The 25,505-nt window shown below is 46.3% G+C and overlaps 1 protein-coding gene and 1 long non-coding RNA gene across 2 annotated transcripts in view; both read left to right on the forward strand.

The window, feature by feature from the left end:
- LOC115577270 (uncharacterized) overlaps positions 1-14,018 on the forward strand; it is a 38,516-nt gene extending 24,498 nt beyond the window's left edge. The window contains exon 5 of the long non-coding RNA XR_003983073.1: positions 13,960-14,018. This is a non-coding gene — a long non-coding RNA (uncharacterized LOC115577270). The remainder of the gene's footprint in view (positions 1-13,959) is intronic.
- ptgfrnb (prostaglandin F2 receptor inhibitor b) overlaps positions 1-25,505 on the forward strand; it is a 191,085-nt gene that overhangs the window by 68,984 nt on the left and 96,596 nt on the right. The gene's annotated exons all lie outside the window — the stretch shown is intronic.

Consider the following 25,505-nt stretch of genomic DNA (forward strand, 5'->3'; position numbering starts at 1 on the left):
CAGTGCTGTGGAATGTGTTGGATCACCTCCTGTTTGTAAAGTGTCAGATCAGGTTGAATGAATCAATACTGAATCAATAGCTCATGTTTGATCAGTGTGTTGATCGGATCCAGTGAAGCTGAACTTCCCGCAAGCGTTCCTACTGAACACATTCATAATGTCACTGTGTACACTGAATGAGTCACTCGCTCTGACTGACGTGTTTCTATGTAGGTCAGCTCACCTGTGCTGCTTGCTGGTCTCAGGTGTGTTGGTGTGTGTACACAGGAAACACTGATAACAGAAAGATATAAAAGAATCATGTTCACTGTATGAGATGAGAACAGGTGAACACAAACATCAGTAAGTGCAGGTTGAAGTCCCAGTGATTCCAGTGATCCCAATGATCCCAGTGATCCCAGTGATCCCAGTGATCCCAGTGATCCCAGTGATCCCAGTGATTCCAGGCTCTTGTCATCAGTCAGTGTTTGAAGTGAGTAGCATCATTGACAGGAAGATGTCCTCCATGTTGAAGGACCTCTTGTGGCATTTTTCCACCAGCACGTTTGACGAGTCGAGTCAAACCGAGCTGTGCCTTTTTGCTTTGACATTTGAGTTGAGCTGTCTGGCCCGTGATGGATCTGCTCTGGAGTAGCGCCGGTCCGGTCCGGGCTGGGCCAGGCACGCCAAGCCACCAAGCGGGCTGCAGTGACGTCCCGTGGCCAACCCATAACAAGCTCCCGTCCCCCTTCACACAAATGTGTGTTGCAAATCAATACATGGGTCAAGTCTATGCAGGAAACCTGAGATGACGAGGTTTAAAAGTTCATGAAGTGTGTTCAGCTCTCGTCCAACTGAACCTCTGGAGTTTCTCTCGCCCTGTTCACTTTCAGCTGTTGCAGGACTCAGGTTCAGTTACTGCTGCTGAAAACACAATGTTTCCTGTCATTATTATAATAATAATAATTATTATAATTCATAATAAAAGCTTTTAAATCATCATATCACAGCACATCATTAGTTGAAGATGCACCTTCAAGCAGCAGCCCAGTAGTGGTGGAAGTGTAAATGTAAATGGAAAAATGTTATTGGTGACCACCGTGAAGGTTGTCTGGGATCAGCAGAGCAGGTTTATCTGTGTTGTAAAGCTTTGCAGGAAGCAGAGGGACCCAGCAGAGCTCCCAGTGTTGCCATTAAACCTTCGACAGCCCAGTGAGGAGGACCATTTAATCCAACATGTCACCTCCTCAGAGCTGCAGTCATTGTGACTCTGCCAGTTTGTCTCAAAGCTCTGCTCCGTATTCTCTCCACAGCTTCCTGGAAAGACTGAGTGACTCCCAGCAGCTCCCTGGATACCAGCACAAACCCAGACTCTACTGGTTTCAATGGTGCTGCTGGATGATCTCAGTTCTGTGATTGGTCCAATTATACTGCACTGTTTGAAGATGACAGTTAGGATTCTGTTGTATTCAGTTACTGAGTAGTGCAGTTGTGACGACTGACCTGACAACATGCTGCAGGCCGGCTGTGTCCATCAGTGTGATGTCTGATGGAGGCTTTCTATTATTGGACCTTTGTGTAGGTGATGATTTTATCACATTATCAGTTATAAAATTCAGTTTGAATCTGTAACCAGATGACTGAATTAGTGCCGTGTGGAAACAGCAAAAACTGCAAGGTTTTCTTCAGTCTGCTGGAGTCGCTACTGTCATCAACTGGTGTCCAGTCTGAGTCAACATACCTGTCATCAGCTGTCAAACAACACCACCAACTCTTCTCCAGGCACTGGGCCAACTGGATGGTAAACTGGCCCAGCTCAGTGTCCCACTGGCTGCCAGCAGGTCAGTTCACTGTGATGAAGGCAGCAGTGAAAAAACAGCTGTTTGACTCCAGCTGTGACCTGAGTCCTCAGCTGAGTCCAACCAGCCCAGAGCTCGCCTTTGTTCCCAGTCAATAAACTGGGACCGGTCCAGTCACATGTGGAGTCTGTGAGTAATGGATCCAGTCTCTCAGGTCAGTCAGCTTCTGTAGGAGCAGGAGACTGGATCTCTACATCTGCCAGCTACCAGGTTGGTTGTGGATGTTCATGTTTCCTGTAGCGCCACCATCAGGACATCATCACATCCTGAGTGGATCAGTGTGGACTGTCCTCCTGTAGGACCACATACTGCCAGCAGGGGGAAACAGGGAGACCGGGTGGGGAGGAGGGGGAGGATCCAGAGATGAATGACTGACAGCTGGTGGGCGGGACTTAACATGTGAGCGGCTCGACTGTTAACGGCCAAATCAGACCGGACTAGACGAGAGACACTCACACACCACAGAGAGAGAGAGAGAGAATGATCTCAGACTGGAATAAACTACTGACAACACACAGCACACAGCATGGTAAGATACCACACACACACACACACACACACACACACACACACACACACACACACACACAGACTGTAGCTTGTAGCATATGTAGAGTGCGTGTGTGTGTGTGTTTTTGTGTGGGGGAGGAGGCTGCAGGGGGTGTAGGGTTTCCACTAAGGTGTATTCTTCGTGTGTGTGTGTGTGTGTGTGTGTGTGTTGAAATACATTTAAATATAGTTTCCTCTGGACTGAATTTGAATTCAGCCTCTGGAGTTCAGTTGAGTTATTACTGAACGTGAAACAGGAGACGGACTCAGCAGTCAGTGAGACGAAGACAAACACCACAGATTAATACGAAATAATAAAAAAACAGCAAATCAAAACAACACAAACAGATCAATAGAAACTATGACGGGTGCCCATGAAGGGATTTAATTAAAGTCTTTGCAGCCTCCTGCTGTTTCTCCAAACTCTGTTCAAAACAGCAAAACTTTATTTTAAACTCCTAGAGATCAGATCGTGAGCAGTTTTCAGAGATCCTGGTCTTTACGTCCTGCTGTTTTAAACTGTACATTTGCATTTGCTGCATTTATCTATTTTGAATCTTTCTCGTTGATTGTTACTTTATGTTTTGTCCTGACAGTTGAGTCTGTTTTGGTGCGTCCTTTTCCAAACCTGTCCGGATGTGTTCTGGGTAAATGTGTGTAAAATGAAGCAGCAGATATAGAATAGAATAGAATCTTTCCATCTGATGTGACGATGCAGATGTAAACAACATGGTGTCATTGTGACTCTGTGAGACGTGAAATGTAAGTGATGTTGTTGCTGCAGTATATTGATGCTGCTGCTTCTTGGTGTTTTACTGGTTTGGACTCAGGTGGAAACAGTTTGTCTGTAGCTGGTCTGTGTGTGAATGACTCGAGGATGTTCTGTCTGTACAGAACCAGTGAGAGCTGCTGCTTTGGGCTTTGGTAGTTGAGACTGTAGTTCCTAGATGACCACAGGTCACTCACCACTCATAGCTTGTTGTTGTCACCTGTGCTGCAGTCTCCATAAGTGATCATTGTATCCTGTCTATGTTCTGTAGTGTATGGGGATGTTTCATCTTTACTAATCATCATTTTACATCTCTGAAACTGTTGCTGTCTAAAAGAAGAACATATTTGTGTAGTTCAGTGAAACCAGAACACTCGGTGGATCGTCACAAAAACACACATCGGTCCAAGATTGTTAAGCTCGTCTCAGCCATTTAAAACAAGAGAGAAGACCAAGTTCAAAATCAAGCTGCTGACTGTAAATATCCCGTCCATCGTGCTTCATCTTTGTGATATCTGTCATGTATATTTCTCTTGTGTTCCATCTCCTCGACAGTGAAGCTGAGAAGTGAGCAGATTTAATAAATATAAATTCTGTAGTACATAGAAACACTAAACCATTGTTCAAGTCATTGATTTAGTTGATAATGAAATAATAATAATAATAATACATTTTATTTAAAGGTGCCTCTCTGGGCACTGGAGGAACACCGTGCAATACATATAAAAACAGACAGAAAAAGACAATGTAGAGAGTGAAGTGATGGATTCCTCTGAACCACCTCTCTGCTCTCAGGAACATTATACACACAGATTATAACTCTTATCAATACTGACAGCATCATGATTTCTCAGATCAATACCACGTGTTGATGTGTACAGAAGCAGACCTTAGTTTTATCAATAATCATGAGGCATTTTATTGTTATTGGAGGTCTTCACTGATGAATCTCTCACTCTTATTGATGATTCTACATCAATAACTCTGTCTGAACTAAAAGGATTTATGGTAAATAGTCTAAAAACAACACCTGAGCTGTTGGGACACTGGATCGAGGTTCTGCACCTGATCCTCTGGACTCTAACCTGCGACATGTGTGTGTGTTTGAAGAAGAGAACTGTATTTTCTGTTAAAGATATGGACGTGAGACATTTTAAAAACTTGCTCTGTACCAACAGTGATGCTGTCGTGTCATCAGCAGAGTGTTGTAATGGAGGAAACTCTGAGCAGGCAGAGAATAAAGACACCTAAGGCGCCCACACACACACACACACACAGACACACACAGACACACACACACACACACACACACAGACACACACACACACACACACACTTATGAGCAGTGATACGGTTGTTTTGTTACCATAGAGTCGGTGTGTGATTGTACAGACGGTCGCTGGGTGTGTTTCATCTAAAGGTGACCTGTCAGTGAGAAACACGAGCTCTGACATGTTTGAGAGACTGGAAGCAGAACCAGAACAGAACCAGAGAGCGTCTCTAGATATCAAACTGTATTTATCCGTGATTCATTCAAAATGACAGCTGATCATATGGGTTGATGTAGTACAGTTGATTGTACTGTCAGAGCTGCAACAACTGATGGCTTGATCAATTACTCCGTTTATATATTTTCATCCAGAAGCTTTTCTTTGACATCCTAAATGTTTGTTTTCACTCTCTAACGTCATCATTAAGAAACCAGAGTCACTTAAAGTCGTTTTGAACTCAGTACAAAACTAACCGACCCGTTTGGACTCGTTGTGATTCACACAATATTTACCAGTTGTGACGTAATTCGTGTCTTCGGGAGTTGTCGTGTTGTTGACCGGCTCTCTTTGTGTCTTTGACCTGAGGGTATCCATATATTGATCATAGGTGATCGATGACTGTGATGTTATGCCATCATGTTGATGATGTCTCTGACATATGACCAGGTTTATTGTAGTTAACCCCTCCAGTGACCCTGTCACTGTGATTGGATGATACAGAAACAGTTATTGATTTTGTTCTGTTGAATAGTATTATTGTTACATATTGTTGTGATTGTGCTTTGGCAACACGTGTAAAATGTCATGCCAATAAAGCCAATTGAATTGAATTGAAACTGCAGGAGAAACACACTCTCTCCTCCTTCAGGCTGCAGGAGAAACACACTCTCTCCTCCTTCAGGCTGCAGGAGAAACACACACTCTCCTCCTCCAGGCTGCAGGAGAAACACACTCTCTCCTCCCTCAGGCTGCAGGAGAAACACACACTCTCCTCCTTCAGGCTGCAGGAGAAACACACTCTCTCCTCCTTCAGGCTGCAGGAGAAACACACTCTCTCCTCCTTCAGGCTGCAGGAGAAACACACACTCTCCTCCTCCAGGCTGCAGGAGAAACACACACTCTCCTCCTCCAGGCTGCAGGAGAAAACACCACACTCTCCTCCTTCAGGCTGCAGGAGAAACACACTCTCTCCTCCTTCAGGCTGCAGGAGAAACACACACTCTCCTCCTTCAGGCTGCAGGAGAAACACACTCTCTCCTCCTTCAGGCTGCAGGAGAAACACACACTCTCCTCCTTCAGGCTGCAGGAGAAACACACACTCTCCTCCTTCAGGCTGCAGGAGAAACACACACTCTCCTCCTCCAGGCTGCAGGAGAAACACACACTCTCCTCCTTCAGGCTGCAGGAGAAACACACACTCTCCTCCTCCAGGCTGCAGGAGAAACACACACTCTCCTCCTTCAGGCTGCAGGAGAAACACACTCTCTCCTCCTTCAGGCTGCAGGAGAAACACAGCATCATCTGCAGACAAGTTGAACCCGGCTTCACTTTAGCAGCAACACAATCAAACATGACCCAACAATCAACACACTGTTGTGTTGTAGGTGATATATCTGTATTCATTTCCTGGTGATCGTGGAGGATGAATGAACTGGTGTCTGATCGGTCCGGTTATTCAAACAGGGCTTCCTGCATTACATCCTGTCACCTCACCTGTACCTGTAGCAACACGCCCACATCAACACAGACCTGTACGTGTGTGTTGGTTAACGTTTGATGCCCGCAGGTAGAATCCCTGATGATAACCAGACTGTAAACAAACACTCCAATGATGCCAAAAAACAGCCTTCAACAGTCTGTCCGTGAGATGAAGAAGAGAAACTGCTGCAGCTGCCAGTGGAGCAGAAAGTGCTGCGCTGTGTCGCAAACAGCCAGAAGGATCGGCTGAATAAAAGACTGTTATCGGTCTGTGTATAACTGTCTGCTGATGCCTGGCAGCGCAGCACTCAGCAGAGTGCTAGATGGAGACACACAGATAAGAGAGGTGTAGTGATGGAGGCAGGACGTGTTCAGGCTCCTCCTCACACTGTGAATCTGTGGTGTTTGGACTTGTTGAGGGGCTGAGAGTCGTGAAGACCTGCAGGAATGTTCAGACTCAGATAATGGACTCGTACTGATGGATGGAGGCTCTAATGAGGTTACACTCATAATGCGGGAGCACTGAAGCAACATGCAGCTATTCACTGGCATGTGTCCACTAATGTGACTCAAAGAGTGGAATCTGTTGGATGTCATCACGTCAGCTGCAGTTTGACTTTTAGTTAGGATGAGTTGTGGTGGGGTTGTGACCTTCTCCAGTTAACGTATAAAAGAAACATTATTCCACACTACTTTGCATCTGCAGCCTGTAAACTTTAAATGTTAAAATCTAAAATATTTTTCAAACTAAAATGTTCTATGCCTTTAGTTTACTGTGATCAAATGTTGCTAAACTCTGATTAGTGCACAGAAAACTGAAACAATAAGTTCTTGTGTTAGACTTTGATGCTGGTAGTGTAAGAAAGGTTGTGACGATATATTTTGCTCCAGCTATGCGTCTATTCTCGCCTGACATCTCAAGTATTGCAATCAAAGTAAGTGGCTATATCAGCTGTTCAGAAATATCTGCAGATGGAAACTTTAGGGGCATCATTGAAGCAGATCCCTGAGCTGCATCACGTTGTGTGTCTGACACGCTGAAGCTGGATTTTCTCCCTCTGTCGTGTGTTTTTTGTAGCGTTTGACTTGTTTCAGGAGTTCCTCAGAGTTCCTGAGGTGACCATGAAACAGGCTGATTTGATTTGTGTTTGGAGAAAACAGGGTTCAGGTCTGTCTGCAGACAGAATGAGGTTTCCAGCTGTTGGCCTGTATCATGTTTAACACACTGACCCACTGGGCATCACTTCCTGTCCTGATGGAAGCTGTCACACTGCCTCATGGGTCACATGTCAGGGAAACAACTCAGTGTTTGGACCTGCAGCCATTTCTGGCTGAGCTGTAGCCTCTGATAAAAGATGTTTCTCAGGTCAGTGACGGGAAGTGTTCTTGTTGCTGGTGCTGTGTCGTTGGGACAGGACAGGACAGGACAGGACAGTCCCGGGGCGACGCACTGCAGAGTCCTGCTCTCAGTGAAGAGGAGGGAACACAATGAGGTTTCTGTTCCTCCAGAAACTTTGTCTTTAACACGCTGTCACCTTCCTGCTCCAACCTGCCTGAAACATGAAGCCTCCACCCCCGTCAGCAGAAGGATCCCCGGGACCATCAAGTGATCTGACCTACTTCAGTTTGAGGAATTAACCACCGACAGACACAGATATCAGTTCTGATCATTCTGAATTTAGAGTTCTGATCAGTGATTCATCTGCCAATAAATATATTATGTATTTAATATTTTCAAATGAACAAACATGTCCCTGTCAAAGATGAAGAATCCGCTCCACGTAATATAAAACAAAAACAGTTTCCAAACATTTAGTTTGATCTAAATGAAGTGTTTGGTTTATTAGAGACCTGCGAGCTTTTAGTTGTCACAGTAGTGATTTATTTACTGCTGTCAGGATGTCAAGAGATTTTCTATAAATATGAGAGAGAAGCATCAGCAGTGACCTGGGATCAGACTTCAGTTCACCTGTGACCTTTACACCAGGTGTTGTGATCAGCCTTTCATTTGGCGTGAAACGATGTCCAGCACTGTGATTCTACATGATGAAGATGCTGGAGAGTCTGTCAGGATGAAGATGCCGTCCAGCTGTGACATCGGCTCCTTGAACTTATAGTTGACTCCTCTCAGCTGAGAACGCTGGCAGGTATTCAGGTGCGACACACTTCTCATCTCTGAGATGATGACTATGTGTCTGTCCTCTCCAGTCGAGTGTTCCTGCAGCCGCTCGGAGCCTCTCAGTGGCTGGAGATGAGCCCGGTGCTTCAGTTACAGCAGGTCCCAGCGGGGCCGAGGCTTTACCTCTTCATTTCCACGGAGGACCTCATCAGAGAGGCCTTGAATCAAAGCTTTTTGTTTCGTGCCTCCTCTGCACAGCTGGGCTCAGATCGTTGAGAATCACTGAGTCTGTGAGTTCAGTGTGGCAGCCTCGAATCTAATCTGCAGTTTTAGAAACTCTCTGTGAAGGTCAACGCTCTGCTATCAGTCTTAGCTCTGTGGCGCCAACGTCTTAGTGTTCTCCTCATGGAGAGAGAGGGGGAGGTTTGTTTGTGATGGACCCCCCCCCCAACACACACACACACACACACACACACACACACACACACACACACACACACACACACACACACACACACCCCAGCTGTCGGCTCTCATGAAGGTGTGAACTCCTGTGAAAACACACCAGAGGAGGCAGAAACAGAAGGACAACACAGTCACACTCACTTCTTTAACAGACACGGTTCAGCTTCTCTCTGCCTGGACTTGGACAGTCAGTGTGTTTACATGCACAGCTTAGTCAGATTACAGAGTTCGACTCTGCTGCTCAGTCAGACAACTGCAATTATCCGAGTATACATGCCGGTGAGAAAATCGAATTACTGGCCGGAGCATGTCATACCCGGTACGCTAGGTGGCGCTGTGCCCAGTTCAACTAGTGTTAACGGCGCACCTCCGGCTGACCTCTTTACGTCACCAGCTGCCTCGGCATTCCAGAAAGATGGCGTACGAAGAGCGAGATGAAGCTACATCTTTGTACACTTCGTATATGGTGTACATGATAATTACACAAACTAGGTGCACTCTAGCGCTCTTTCTTGCGGTGATTGCGGAGGAAAGCCGCCGCTGCCGCCGCCGTCCATCTACTTCTGGCTCACGGCCCCGGGGAAAAATCTCGCGCCTGCGCAGAACGCAAAATCCGATCCGCTGGAAACGTATACATGCAGGAGTAATGCGACTTTCAATCTAATAATCTACGTGGTGTAATTCGACTATGAGAAATCCGATCCGGTCCGATTTTAGTCAGACTAAGGTGTATACATGCATCTTAAACATCCCATCATAGTCGGACTGACACAGTAATTCTGTTTTCTTGAGTGTCATGTAAACACACCGAGTGTCTTCTGTCCTCTGCTGACAAGGATGAATTGATGCATTCAGATGCACCTCGATCACTCGGTTATATTATAGAGGGCCCAACAGTGGCTGTATGTTCTGAGGAGGCTGAGGAAGTTTGGTATGTCGCCTGAGATCCTCAGCAACTTTACAGCTGCATTGATTTTGTTTGTTTTTGAGGTGGAGTATTTTATTGAAAAGGGCAACTGGAAGAATCCAGTGAGGATGCTGCTGTCATTCCTCAATGGCAGATTTGTCTGAAGCCATTTATGAAGATAGTTGGAGAAGATAGTTGTCCTGGACCATGAGTCCAACTGGGGTTTTACCCAGATACAGTTTAGCCTAACAAAAGAAAAATGGACTTCTAGACCAAAGATTGTCGTATTTCTCCGGGAGTTATATTTTCTTCCAGCTGGATTCTCGCCCCGCTCTGGCGTTGGTGGTCCGAGCCTGACCCACCCAAATATCTCTCCAGTCATCCTCGGATATCTCCAGGCCAGACTCCCCCTCCCATATCTGCTCAACCTGGGAAGTAGAATGGTTCCTGGAACTTTGTAGGAGCTTATACATTTGTGATATTAAATGTTTACTGTCTTTAGCCTTCTATGCATCGGTAAATATACTGATCAGATTGGAATCCCAATTGTCTGTTTGTTTGATGTCCTTGTTGAAGTAGTCTCTGACCTGGAAACACCTGAATCCATCCTCTCTTCCTCTGTACGATTCAGAGATGTGGATAAAAGCCTGGAGGCCATCCTTGTGGGCTACAGTGCAGCAGGCTGTTATACCGTTGTGTGCTCACTGCCTGAAGTGCTTATCTAGACCTGCTGGTATAAACTCTGAGTCATATGCCACCCATTTCAATATTTTTGCATGTTTCTCGAGATGAAGCTTTTTCATAGGTGTTGAATCACACCTTGAGGGCGACCCTGGTCCAGCGCTTTATTTTCTCCAGGTGAGGATCATAGTGTTGGCAGCTCCCTGGTGAAGACTGTTCTAGTGCTTCAGATTGCATTAATTCCAAATCTTTCCATTTGGCGGAGTAGTTCATCATGATGTGTATCACCTGTTAGCAGTGAAACATCATAGCCTGGTACTCTCTCTCTCTGTCCTCCTGCTCCCAACATCATCCTGTGCTGTGATCAGTTTACTGCTGGGCCCCTTCTCTCACCCTGAAGCTGTTGTAGCTGTTTAGCTTTCATTCCTGCTCATCATTCATGGAGTGAGATGAGATCAAATGGATGAAACTTTGATCTCTGAGAGGAGACTCTCTTTAAACGAGCTGCAGCAGGTCACAGCTAATAGGCAAATAGACTGTGAGTGAGAACAAAGCCAACTCATTATTAAGGGAAACGTCAGGATGAAGTCAGATTACATGTAAAACACCAGCAGAAGAACATCCTGAGACAGAAGTCATTTTCACACGGGACTCATGTTACCTGTGGAGCTCGTTTGATTCATGATAATTAAGAAAACAGAACTTGTCTGTGTTCTTAATCCAGAGTGTAATCTGTCATCTGACAAAACTAAAACGGCTTCAGTTCAGGATGTTTTTTTGCAGAGCTCATCAGTGGAGTCGATCTGTGAAAATCAGCTTTCTACCGCTGACGTTACTCACATGAAGCCTGTTCTGTTCCGGGGTGGACCGGGTGGAGTTTGACTGTTGGACACGCCATTGCTCCACCTTTTCAGTCCAAAGTCCTACTGGACCCTGATTGGCTCTAAACTAGTTGCGATTAATTAGTCCCGCAGGTAAAGGTGTTGAACTGAGATTTAAGTCTGTTGTATCCAGTGTCACACTTTCAGTTTATGATTTTCTGTCTGCAGGTTTGAGAACAGACGAGTTGTAAAGTAATGCTGATGTCAGCTTCTGATCCAGCACACGCTGATGAATGAACGTAACCTGAACGGGTTTGATTGATCTAGAAAACAAAAAAACAAAGTGAGGTTGGCTGCAGTGGTCAGCTGATGTGATCTGTGGCTGAACACGGTGTAGCAACACCTTACCCCATCAGTGTGGTGTCTGCCCCCAGGCCTCCTCACACCTCCACCCTGCTCCTCTTTACTCCCCCTGGGTTTGATGTATAGGACAGCTGGCCTCTTCTGTCACTGTGGGGGTCAAAGGTCAAGTCTCCTGTGGGTCCCTAGCCTTTTAGAGCTCCTCCCTCCCCGTGCTATGTCTCTGTGATTGGTTACTAAAAGGGTCATGACCTCCACCTTTTGAAAACCGCCACCCCTCTTATGGTGTGGTTATTTAATCACATGACTGTGGGAGACGCTTCATCAGATATCAGTGTTACACCAGAATATCTGAACATCATGTGTATGTGAAGAGTCCAGTGAAGGAAATGCTGACCCTGCTGTTTACTGCGCCCTCGTCCTCCACACCCAACAGGAACTGGTTTTTCCATCAGCAGTGAGCTGAACAGTTGGGTGGATGAATCATGGCCCTCCAGGGAGAGAGAGGCTCACACTGACTATTCATTAAAACCAGCAGAACCTGAGAGATGGGATTAGTTTATGTTAAAGGCTCCATCTGGATGATTAAACAGTAACCTCTCTGCACCAGCACCCAAACACACACACCACTCATCACACTGCCGATGTGTTGTACTGTTTTAAGAACATCCAGCTCTCTGATTGGCTGACAGCTGTGTGGCACCTCTCACATATCTCTGGTTGGTAGTTTATTTGTTTCCAGATTTTTCTTCACTCAGTATTTTTACATGCACAGCTTAGTCAGATTACAGCCATAGTTCGACTCTGCTACTCAATCGGACAACTGCAATTGTCTGAGTATACAAAATCAGATTATTGTCCGCAGCATGTTATACCCGGTACGCTAGGTGGCGCTGTACCCATTTCAACTAGTGGTAACAGAAACACCTCCGGCTGACCTCTTTACGTCACCAGCTGCCTCGGCATTCCAGAAAGATGGCGTACGAAGAGCGAGATGAAGCTACATCTTTGTACACTTCGTATATGGTGTACATGATAATTACACACAACTAGATGCACAATGGCGCTCTTTCTTGCGGTGATTTTGGAGGAAAGATGCCGCCGTCCTTCTTCTTCCGGCTCACGGTGCGCCCGCGGGTAGCACTCTCCTCCGGGGAGAGAGGACCCCGTCACGTCCAGCCGGAGGGCGGAGGGACCGCGGTTATGTCTGTTTATGTCAGACAAGAATGTACCATGAAAAACAATGGCACTTTCTCAGCTTAACTATGGCTGCACTTTTATAACTAAACACATCATGTGCCTTTGTTTACATTTATATTCGAACTAGAACTTCCTAGAGGAAAGATTTATAATTTAAGATTACTTTTTTGAATTTAAAAATTATCAACAGGTACTCTAATGAATTATTTGTTCATTACTGAATCGATAACGAAGCATTTAAGTCAATATTGAATCGAATTGCGAGCTAAAGAATCGAAATCGAATCGTGTGGTTCTTAACAATACGCAGCCCTATCCAACACTGTGTCCAGGTTCAATACAGCGTCCTTGGACTCTGTCAGTGAACTGATTCAGACTGCTACATATTTTATTAGGTTCCAGAAGCTCTGTTGGTCAGTGAAATCAAATCACATCAAATCAGTCTTTATTTATATGGTGCTTTTCATACAAAAAAGTATCTCAAAGTGCCTTACAGAAATGTACAAACAAAATGCACCCTGGGAAATGTAGTTGACTTCTCTCCCTCAGTTTTTATGTCCACAGGCTGTTCAGTCACTTTAATCAACAATAGCTCCTCAAATGTCACGACTGTAAACAAACAGCAGGTAACCATGGCAACGGCACTGCAGTGATGCTTCATGCTGATCAGCAGTAAAGACTGTGTGAGCCACATCAGCACCATCACATCCTGTCATTCTCTCTATGGTGAGACGTTCAGGGATGTTTTCACCCTGTTGACACATGTTGGTCAGGTTTGTCTGGTCTCTCCTGTCCTGGTCCACAAGACCAAAGTCATCTATGCTCATCTGTTGACTTTACCTGCTCACTGTCACCTTTAACATGGCTTTCTAACAGAAGTTATTGAAACTAAATCAGTCCTTTGTCTGAAGACACGACACAGGAAGCAAGCTTGAATCAGCTGGTTTTAACCCTCTGACCTTGTGCCTCATTATGATTGGCTGTTTGTGTTGTCAGTAATCTCATACATCAAGCTTTTTCTCTGCGTTTGTACCTTCAATCAGAACCGAAGTCTGGTGTGTCAAGGATAATGAGGTTATTATTTAGCAGACTGGGAACCTCACTCAGCCTGCTGTGATGTCACCTCTCCTCACCCTCCTCACCCTCCTCACCATCACTCAGTGGTATTACTATGATCCCTACTGTGACTCCTGCAGTTGGATTCACAGTTCATTGGCTGTAGTTCAACTGATTTCCATCCATCCCTCCATTGTCGGTAACCACTTTACACCTTTTTATCCAGCCCATAAAGTCACTGCTGGAGCCAGTCAGCTGTCTCTGGGCGAGGGCAGGGTACAGGGCCAGCAGGGCCCTCACTGATGGCAGAGGCCGCCATGCAAGGTGTCAACCGCACATCGGGAGAGATTTGGGGTTCAGTATCTTGCTCAAGGACACTTGGACATGCAGCTCAGCTCAGCCCGGAGCTGGATTTGAACCAGCGACCTTTCGATCACTAGCCGACCTGCTCTACCTGCTGAGCTACAGCCGTCCCTTCAGCTGATTTCCCATGTTTTAATTTTTCCATCTCACAAACACCATCGAGAACTGAACTGTGATTGGTGGACGACCTGCTGGTGCAAAACAAAAAACGACACCATAAAGCTTAATTAAATGTAACATTTAATTCGTTTTCTGGTGATTTTAAAAAGAAAATGGCTTCAATGTGGTTGTTGTGACCTGTGTAGTTCTGAAGTTTTAATTCAGTTCATTATTTGTGTTCTTTTTTGTGTTTTCTTAAACTTTGTTTATCCTAAAGAGAGAATGAGCTTGTTAAACAGTTTGCTTCGACACATATTGTGTAATGTGTTCTGGAGAATATGAATATAATAAAGTTAGATGCTTCAATCGTAATAATATACCATTTGTTTCTCCACAGACAGACAAATCTTTTAATCCAGTTCTCCATGTAGACAGTAATATTTCCCTAATATTTCAGAACATTCTTCATAGTTAAATTGGCATTGTAGCTGAACTAGCCCTAACTCAATCAATTTTGAATTGAATCCGATGGAACGAGGACTTTGCTGGCTGGATTCCTGTGATCAGTGTTGATATCGGCTCTGTTGGACGGTGCAGTCATGCTGCTGTTTGCAGCTACTGCTCTGGTTGTTAATGACTTAAAAGGTGACAATGATTAAGCTGCTGCAGACTGACCAACACTGTGTTTGTGTTGATATGTGTTCTTGTTGAAATCCTCTTGTGTTTATGATGTTAACTTCACTGTGAGCCAGAAGAAGTTGCTTGTGTCAACAGTTTGAACTCATGATCTGTGCTGGTCAGTAATCGTGCCTTTCAGCAGCACAAAAATCCCCCTGCAGCCTGCTGTCATCTGATATCCTGCTGCTAATATTGGCTTCGGCTCTACATTTGACTGCCAGTTGTTGTGTGTGAATCCTGCTCAGCTGAGTCACATCCAGAATATTCTGACTGAAGGAGAACGCTGCCGTGTTGCTGGGTGAGCAGGATGACATGAGAGGAAACTTCCAGCTGATCTCCATCAAAAGACAGCAGAATCACCAAGTCTGATTTACATGTTGTGCTGTTGACTGCTAACGTGCTAATCAGCAGTTCATCCTGCTGTCAGCTGGTGGAGATTTGTTCTGTTGTTGGTCCACCACTAACTGTTGTTACAACCACAATGTCTCTGTTTACATTTCTATTCAGTAAACATATTTGACTGGTTAAGTTGCATATCTGTGTGAATTATGGTGAGCAGGTATTTTTATTTTTCATCATGTTAATGTAAAGAGTCAGGGCTCATATTCTCCTGTGCTGACAGAAAAGGAGAGGGATGATAAAACAGAAATAAATGGCGTCACATTAACAGTCAGACCTAAAGTCGGCGTTCAAATGTATGTCATCTTATATTCAGACGGTCACAGAGAGCTGACTGGAGCCAGACGTTGTGTGTCGGCTGATATTTTTACCTGACCAGTCTTTACTGCCTCCAGACCAGTGGATCCAGTTACAGCCCTGTTCCTGAACTCACCGCCACAAGACGGGGCCTCCCAGCCACTCCTCCACGCCGACGTGCCCTCGGCAGTTAGCATGACATGTTGAACTTGTGTTTGACTGCACTCAAAGAAAAACACGTGCCGATAAGAGGCGAGTTGGCTGCAGCAGAGAGCAGCTTACAGCTGGATAACAGCTGAGACACTCATGCACAGTAACATGAACATGAATATGTAGAAAAATTAAAGCAGAGGAGGCTGCTGTGAATGATCAGTGGTACTGCTCCGTGGTTCTGGTGTCATTGGACTGGTCTTTTCATGTCTAAAACCTAAACAGGTCCTGGTCTGACCCTGAATCTGTCAGTGGTCAGAAGGAATCAGAGTGAATGTTGTTGACATGTGGAAGTGGCTCAATGACTCTCAGTTCTTTGTGTGACTGGAATGTGATGCAGAGGTGTGGCAGTTTTAAAAACAGCTGCTGTCCTTTAACACACACATTCTCAGTTCTTGCTGGCTGCTCAAGTTAAGTATTTACTGTTTAACACTACTGTTGAACCCTGGTCTGTTTAACCCTGGTCTGTTTAACCCTGGTCTGTATAACGCTGGTCTGTATAACGCTGGTCTGTTTAACGCTGGTCTGTTTAACCCTGGTCTGTTTAACCCTGGTCTGTTTAACCCTGGTCTGTTTAACGCTGGTCTGTTTAACCCTGGTCTGTTTAACGCTGGTCTGTTTAACCCTGGACTGTTTAACCCTGGACTGTTTAACCCTGGACTGTTTAACCCTGGTCTGTTTAACCCTGGTCTGTTTAACGCTGGTCTGTTTAACCCTGGACTGTTTAACGCTGGTCTGTTTAACGCTGGTCTGTTTAACACTGGTCTGTTTAACCCTGGTCTGTTTAACCCTGAGCTGTTTAACCCTGGTCTGTTTAACGCTGGTCTGTTTAACCCTGGACTGTTTAACCCTGGTCTGTTTAACCCTGGACTGTTTTAACGCTGGTCTGTTTAACCCTGGACTGTTTAACGCTGGTCTGTTTAACCCTGGACTGTTTAACGCTGGTCTGTTTAACCCTGAGCTGTTTAACCCTGAGCTGTTTAACCCTGAGCTACAGCCCAGAGCAGCTTCATCTTTGGTCATGGCTGTACAAGCTAAGCCCTAAGTATATGTAGAAAGTCTGTAAGATAAACTAAATCAAGAGTGCACTGAAAGCACAAGTTTGACCCTCGCCTCATTTGTTCTCTAAGGACTCTGAATCTTTGGACCGCTGCATCCAGGCGGCTTTGTCAGCCCTCTACCCGCCATTCCAGGCCACTTCCCCAACTGTCCTCTGTCAGGTCCTCAACGTGGTGGAGAGCTGCTACAGAGGAGACGGCCTTCGCTACCTGATCCACTTCCTGTTGCCTGCAAAGCAGTTCTTGGTAAACCTCCAACAAGATGCATGTGTGAGTATCTGTCTGCTGTTAGTGTCCGTAGGGGCTTTAAAGGTCGTGTTCACCCAGTCTTTAAGAGCTAGTGCCTAATATCCTGTCAGTGGACGCCACTGTCCCGTTGGTGGAGGCCACTGTCCCGTTGGTGGAGGCCACTGTCCCGTTGGTGGAGGCCACTGTCCTCCATGGAGGCCACTGTCCCGTTGGTGGAGGCCAATGTCCCGTTGGTGGAGGCCACTGTCCCGTTGGTGGAGGCCACTGTCCTCCATGGAGGCCACTGTCCCGTTGGTGGAGGCCACTGTCCTCCATGGAGGCCACTGTCCCGTTGTTGGAGGCCACTGTCCCGTTGTTGGAAGCCACTGTCCTCCATGGAGGCCACTGTCCCGTTGGTGGAGGCCACTGTCCCGTTGGTGGAGGCCACTGTCCCGTTGGTGGAGGCCAATGTCCCGTTGTTGGAAGCCACTGTCCCAGTAGATGCTCAGTTAACAGAGTGAAACAACAAGAGCTCTCTGTATGTTTTGCGTCATGCTTCAGCAGTCAAATATGAAGGAGGAGGACAGAATAAACGAGGCTTTGATTCAGGAGATTATTGGTGGATATGAGTCAGTCTTCACTCTGTGATGAAGTGACTCTCTCTCACTCTCTCTAGTCATGTCTGTTCTTGCCTGTTGAATACCGTCATGTTTAGTCAAGGTGACTCTGTGGGATCGTCACTCACCTGCCTGCTGCTGGGTGTGGCCCCGCCCACATCAGACAGAAGCGATGCTGTTCAGCACAAAGTCAGTAGGAAAACTGAAAAGTGTGTTGATGTGATTTACTTAATGTGAATGTCCACAAACATGTGAGGCAGTTTGTTAGACTGGATACAGCTGTGACCACAGCTGGACTCCATCTGAGCTCTCCTGTAACAGATGATCCAACATCTAGTTCACAAAGAGAACAAACCTCAGAGAGGATATTTGGTTGTTCTTAGACACAAGTGTTACCGTATAATCTACTAATAAATATATTCTCCTCTCCTCTCCTCTCCTCTCCTCAGTTGCAGTACTGTGGTTTCTTGTTTCGTCATGAAGGCTGGCCTCTGTGTGTCCATGAGAAGGTAGTGGTTCAGCTCTGTCCGTTGGACCAGCGCCTCCTCCGTCCAGGAGACTTCTACCTGGTGGTTTCTCCTCCTGCAGCCACCCCTCCTCCTTCTCGAGCACACGCTGCCTCCTTCAGGAGCACTGTTGGCTCCTTCCCCCGCCTGCTCCTGTGCAGCGCGTCAGCCGGCAGCCGTCATGTGGAACAGCAGGAGGTGCCGGAGATAGCCCTGCGGTCCCTCTTCAGCATGGCCTGGCTGGACTCTGTCAACAGGGAGAGGGAGCAGCGAGGAGCGTCCCGGCTGAAGCACTGCCTCCTCTCTGCCCACGGAGACGTCTTCAGAGTCCCCTGGGAGGACCTGGTCTACCCACAATTCATCAGCCGGCGCCGCACGTCCCTGCAGGAGGACAAGGAGCTGTCCGTTAATGATGGAGATATGTTTATTGATAGAATGCACAATCCCTGTAGAGATTCTAACACCTCAGGACAGAATGCAAAGCTCCTCCCATCATCTTCAAAAACTGACCAATCACCATTGAGCAGCGAGGACTCGGAGGGCGAGTACGTGGAGCTGACGGAGCTCCCGCTGCCCCGCTTCTCGCCACAGAAAGGCTCCTTAACCCAGTCCATCAGCCTGCAGCACCGAGCCAGGACCGGCACACACACAACGACACACACACCTCACAACACTACTGCTACAACACACACGACGACACACACACCTCGAAACACTACTGCTACAACACACATGACGACACACACACCTCACAACACTACTGCTACAACACACACAGCAACACACACACCTCACAACACTACTGCTACAACACACACAGCGACACACACACCTCACAACACTACTGGTTTAACACACACAGCGACACACACACCTCACAACACTACTGCTACAACACACATGACGACACACACACCTCACAACACTACTGCTACAACACACATGACGACACACACACCTCACAACACTACTGCTACAACACACACAGCGACACACACACCTCACAACACTACTGCTACAACACACATGACGACACACACACCTCACAACACTACTGCTACAACACACATGACGACACACACACCTCACAACACTACTGCTACAACACACACAGCGACACACACACCTCACAACACTACTGGTTTAACACACACAGCGACACACACACCTCACAACACTACTGCTACAACACACACGACGACACACACACCTCACAACACTACTGCTACAACACACATGACGACACACACACCTCACAACACTACTGCTACAACACACACAGCAACACACACACCTCACAACACTACTGCTACAACACACACAGCAACACACACACCTCACAACACTACTGCTACAACACACACAGCGACACACACACCTCACAACACTACTGGTTTAACTCACACGACGGCACACACTCCTCACAACAGCACTGGTACAACACAAACTCACACCGTCGGTAACACACACTCCTCCTGGTCCCGTGTGGAGGTCAGTTCTCACCCTGGCCGTTGCTCCAGCCTCATCCAGGAGAACCTCAATCAGGACCCCTGTAGACCTGTCATTCTTATCCCCACCCTCCCCACCTCCACCTTCTCTGCTCCACCTGAAGTGGTGGGAACCTCCAGCTGTCAGATTGAGCGCTTGACGTCACAGGAGCAAATCGAAGGTACTGATTCAGGCAAGAGTGTGAAGCTTCACACTGACCAGGCTAACTACACAGATCAGAGAGAGGAGCAGGAAGTTGAGCGAGGAAAACGGGGGGAGAGAGAGGCAAAGAGGGAGGAGGGAGATGTAATGGAGAGACAGATGGAGCTTAGAAGAGATGACATTTTGCTGCTGCACAAACACACTGATGAAGAGGGAGGAGAAAGGGAGGAGCAAGAGGAAGAGGATGAAGAAGGAGAGGTGGATGGGGGAGATGGTGAGTTAGAGGCAGATGGAGCAGAAGAGGTGGAGGTAGAAGAGGAGGTTCAGGTTATAGTTGTGCAGCAGAGGCAAGAAAGAAGGCAGGAGGAGCAAGTGATGACAGAAGGGGAGAGAGAAGGAAGAGAAGGAGGAGGAGGGAGAGAAGGAAGAGAAGGAGGAGAGAGAGAAGGAAGAGAAGGAGGAGAGAGAGAAGGAAGAGAAGGAGGAGACAGAGAAGGAAGAGAAGGAGGAGAGAGAGAAGGAAGAGAAGGAGGAGAGAGAGAAGGAAGAGAAGGAGGAGACAGAGAAGGACAACAGGGAGATGAGAAAGCAGATTTATGTTTGAACACACACCCTGAGGACTCTTATTCTGAAAGCAAGACACTTCAGACACACTCTGAGGACTCTTATTCTGAAAACCATATTCCACAAGCTAACTTTGAGGATGCTTACTCTGAAAGTAAGTCACTTCAAAAACATGCAGAGGACTCTTATTTTGAAGGTAACAGACAAGACAGACCCTTACATGACTCTTATTCTGAAAACCACACACTAGAAAAACATGTTGATGAATCTGAGTGGAGCTCTGAACACACACACACTAAAGAGTCCAACACACCAGCGATGGATCCTGACTCACTTTGGACTGAACAGTCTGAAAATGGACCACAAAAACAGGAGGAGAAGAAGGAGGAAGAGGAGGAGCAAGAGGAGAGCAGCTGTGAGGAGGTTGGTGGAGGAAGAACTGCAGAGCTTCAGACTGAAGGTACAGAAACCTGTTTCTCCTCCTCAATCTCTTTTCCTCTCCTGCCTTTCATTCCACAAACCATCAGACTCCTTCTCTCTTTGTGTGTCTCCTCCTCCTCTGATTGGCTGAATTAGTCCTCCTCATCATTCCCTCATACCTTCCTCCTCACCTCCCTCAGTAAAAACTTACGCTTCACCTCCTGTTCTAACTCTAACACACTTCCTGTTTGGGTGTTGATGATGCAGAGCTAGCTAGCAGCTAACAGCCTGGTTGATGAACTGGTTATAATGGAGTGGTTACTGGGACCAGTTCTTCATGTGTGGAGAGTAGAATTCTTCAGATTATAACGCTGACGATGTGATACGAGGTGACGCGGGGTTAAAGCTGATCTGTAGCTGCTGTCATAGGAACAAGTCCATAAACTCAAAGCTGATCAGGGCTGAGACGTTTTATGGGGTTAGACTGGTGAAGGTCAGATGTTTTCAATTCTTAGACTGATATCAAGATTGTTGGTATAAACTAGATTTTAGGTCCTCATGAAGAGTTATCTAAATTTATACTAATCTACAACAAAATGCAGTTTAAAAGACCTGAACTCATCTGGACCCGCAACATGAGAACTAAGTGAACTAAGTGTTAACAGCGCTGTGACTCCAGGCTGCAGCAGGAGGTTTCCAGTCAGTGTGCTGTAAAAATTTAGAGGAAAGGCAACAACAATCATCATGACAGAGAACAGAACATCTTTTCCCTCCAGCTTTAAAAGACAGTCAGACTCTTATCACTGATGCTCCTTTAAATCCTAAAGTCAGTGAGTTTATTGCAGGCAGAATACTTGATGGTCAGTGTATCTCAGCAGCTGCTGTCAGTCATGATTATCTGTTCAGAGTCCCTGTAGACCTCCTTCAGAGTATTTGTTGTTACACTCATTCTGAGGAAGGTGTGCACGGTCCAAAACATGAGACTGATTTACACTAAATGTAAAGTATAGAGCTGGATTATATTGATGCTGAGCTCCTCTCTGAGGCGCCTGCCGAAGTAACGAAGACTTTTCTTAACCTGTTCAAATCTGATCAAAATAATCTTCATGAGCAACAAAAAATGATGAATTTTTAGATTAAATCATACCAGTGTGATGTGTTTAGGATCACTAGCTCTCTGCTTCTACAGTGCAAAAACTCAAATGTGTGTAAACGTGTCAGTCAGTGTGTGTTTGTATCTTGTGTCAACAGGTCGCAACAGTCAGTCACATGGCAGTGTCTCTACTGGTCCAGGTCCAACAGAACCAACACCACCAGCAGCCTCTCCAGAGCTGGACCAGTCAGCTGCTCCCACAGTCCAGTCACAGCTCACCAGGCCCTCCCAACCCCGTCACTCCCAGCAGTCCAGCTTCTACAGTGTGCTGCTGAGGTCTGGAGCTCTGTGTCTGCCAGGTAAGAACAACACACCTCACCTGAACCAGGACCAGCTTTAAAGAGAGGTCAGCAACTTCTGTGATGAAGCTACACGTGGTCATCATGTTCAAAAGCATCTTCACTGTGTCCACAGTGACTCCGACACGATGACTGACAGGAACTGTACACACAGACAAACATGTCAAAGACAGTCTGTTCTGTTCTGTTCTGTTTCCTCACAGAACTTCTTTTACATTTATGTTTACTTTGTATTTAAAGACATCAAATCAATAACATGATCAGGCAAGATTCACAAAACAAACCACACTGAGTCACTGAAGGAGGATCAGTGATCCTCAGGACTGACTCCAGGTAACAGTAGGAGGAGGAGTTGCACTGTGAGGTGATGCGTTCACTGACATCAGGATACTTGCATCATCGCCATCATCCTGGTTCTGTGTCTGTAGGATCCAGAGACCGGAGCGGTCGAGCTCTGCTGACCGTCTGTACCAGGAACTCTGTGTGGTCCAACTCTGACTGTGACAGTGCCGAGCTGCTCCGCCTCCTCCTGTACTACACCTCCACCCTCAGGTAATAACCCCACCTGCTTCACCACTCTAACTGCAGTCAATGTAGAGTGTCCCTTCTCTGACATCACTTCCTGTGTGGAACAGGAAGGAGGTGCAAGCGATGGGGCTGACGGTCCTGGTGGACGCCCGCAGAGCTACTCCTGCATCCGCCCTGTTCTCCGCCCTCAGGTCCCTGCAGGTGAGTCTGAAACGACGCCACCTGGGAACATGAATTAATTCCAGTATGTTATTTTGGTTTTCAGACAGAACAGTTGGGTATGTGACAGACAAATTATGCAAATACACCACAATAAAAATGGATCCATTAATTTTGTCTCTTCATGTTGTGGATGTGACTGTCAAATCATTCACTTTATTTAGATCTGAGCAGTGACAGGAGACCCTGCCAGAGCGTCTGATAAATATTAACTTTGATTTGGACTTATAACCAAGCTACTGTGTGTAAAGTGAGTTTAAGATGACTGTCCTTGAAAAAGCTAAATGTATTCATGTCTTTGCTGGTGCCTGTCCAGGACTTTACTTTGTGAGATAGATTGGTGATAAAAACTTTGTGGAATATTCACAGACTCACTGAGATTAATCAGTGGAGGAGATGATGAGAAAAAAAGCCACTTGCCATTGACACTCATAAAACCAGTGAACATAACACCAGTCGCAGATCCACCACACCTCTGAGTTCTGTGGCCTCATACATACGTCTGTTCTGATTGGTCCATGACCAGCAGAGGGCGACAGTTATGCAAACTGGTGATGAGCAGAAAACCTTTCAGTGATCCAATTAAAAAGACTCCTGAACTTCATGATTAGCAGCTCATCCTCTGCACAGCTGCACTAACACGAGTCTCTGCCTGTTGAATCAGAATAGTCTGTACCGTTGGATAAATGGACCACATTCAGGGAGTACTGATCCCATATTACCTGACCTTACCTGTATTTACAGATTAAACTGTCAGATTAACTTCCTGTACCTGTAACTTTAGAGCGGAGTTCTTCACAGGGATCATTCTTCAAGAAAAACGTGATCTGAGTTTTTTAGGATTAAGTTTAAAAACTGAAACGTGAAAACAGGTTAAAGTTGGATGAGACAAGATCTGAAATGTAATTTCTGATAAATGAAACCTCTCAGAACGTGTTCATCCTGTCAGGACCAGGACTAAATACCTCGAACATGTCTTAATGTTTCAGCTCTGGACCTCTGAAGTGGTTGAAGTGTTGGTTGATGAATGAATAACCGTGATGGCGAAAGATGAGATTATACAGATGATTAAAAAATAAAAGATGGGGCGCCATTTAGCTTGGTGTGTAGAGCACATCCCATGTACAGAGGCTGTGTCCTGCAGCGGCCCCGGGCTCGAGTCCCGCCTGGGGCCCTTCGCTGCGTGTCACTCCCCCTCTCTCTCTCATCCTGTTTCCTGTCATGTCTTCAGCTGAAGTGTCAATAAACTTAAAGGCCAACAAAATATATAAAAAAAAAAAATTTAATAAAAGATGAAATTCAGAATATTTAAACGTACCCTGTAACAGCTCTACATCCTGGTGTTTACCTGTGTGTGTGTGTGTGTGTGTGTGTGTGTGCGTGCAGGATGACACACCTGGCTCGGTCCACACTGTGCTCCTACTGGTCAACAGGGACTCGTCTCTACGTCTGGACAAACCTGCAGCCATACAGGTAACACCTGACCCCTGGTCACTCTCTGTGGTTACCTGTACAGAAAACTACCTGTAAACCAGATTACACATGCCATGATGTTTAGAGCAGCTGACTGAAGGAGCCTGACTGTACCTGGTTTGCAGGTGGAGGTGTTGAGCTCTCTGAAGTCTGTTCAGAAGCAGGTGGAGCTGCAGCAGCTTCCTGCAGAGTTCGGAGGGTCCTTGAACTTCAGTCAGAGCAGCTGGCTCTATTTCAGATCGGTCAGTACTCAGTACACACACACGCGCACACACACACACACACACACACTGCGAGCCTCACCTGTGTGGCCCCTCACAGAGTCTGAAGTGGCTCCTCTCCAGTTTCCATTTCAGAGATTGTATCTAGCGCACAGTAACATTAATGCAGCTTTGAAGAAAACCCAGGTGATGGAGACATATTAGTGTTTGTCTTTAAACTTTAAGAGGTTTAATTTGTGCAGAATTGTCACTAGAGGAAATAGTTGAATACCTGCGGTTGATAGCGTTGTCTTTGTTTGATCAGAGAGTGGAGCAGCTGACCACTCAGTGTGAGAACGTCATCAAGCTGCTGCAGAAAACCATCAACATCCTGCGCTCCACACCGCTCCCTGCTGCAGCTCAGGTAACACGCTTCTTCTTCTGTGGTTCAGACAGAATGAACCAAACATATGATGATATTATTAGTATTTTTGTTATTATTATCAGTTACATTGCTCTGCTCCAACATCCTGTGCGACGTCGTGTTCACTGACCCCAGAGAACTCAACAGATCTAACCCCTCCATCTCCTTCCCAGGATGCCGAGCTGCTGTTGTCCAGGTACAAGGCGGTAATGCGTAGCATCCTTGAAGACAGCCGATTGGTACAATTGCAGCAGGAGGGTGGAGCCTCTCTTTCGTGGCTTCGCAGAGAGGAGAGCAGCTTGGGTGTGAGTGAAGACCAGCGGGCGGCAGTGGAGGCGGTGTCGACTCTGTACGAGGAGGTGGACGAGCTGCTGCACCGCCTGGTGA

Source organism: Sparus aurata, chromosome 24 (assembly GCF_900880675.1).
Source record: "Sparus aurata chromosome 24, fSpaAur1.1, whole genome shotgun sequence".
In the NCBI taxonomy this organism is placed as follows: domain Eukaryota; kingdom Metazoa; phylum Chordata; class Actinopteri; order Spariformes; family Sparidae; genus Sparus; species Sparus aurata.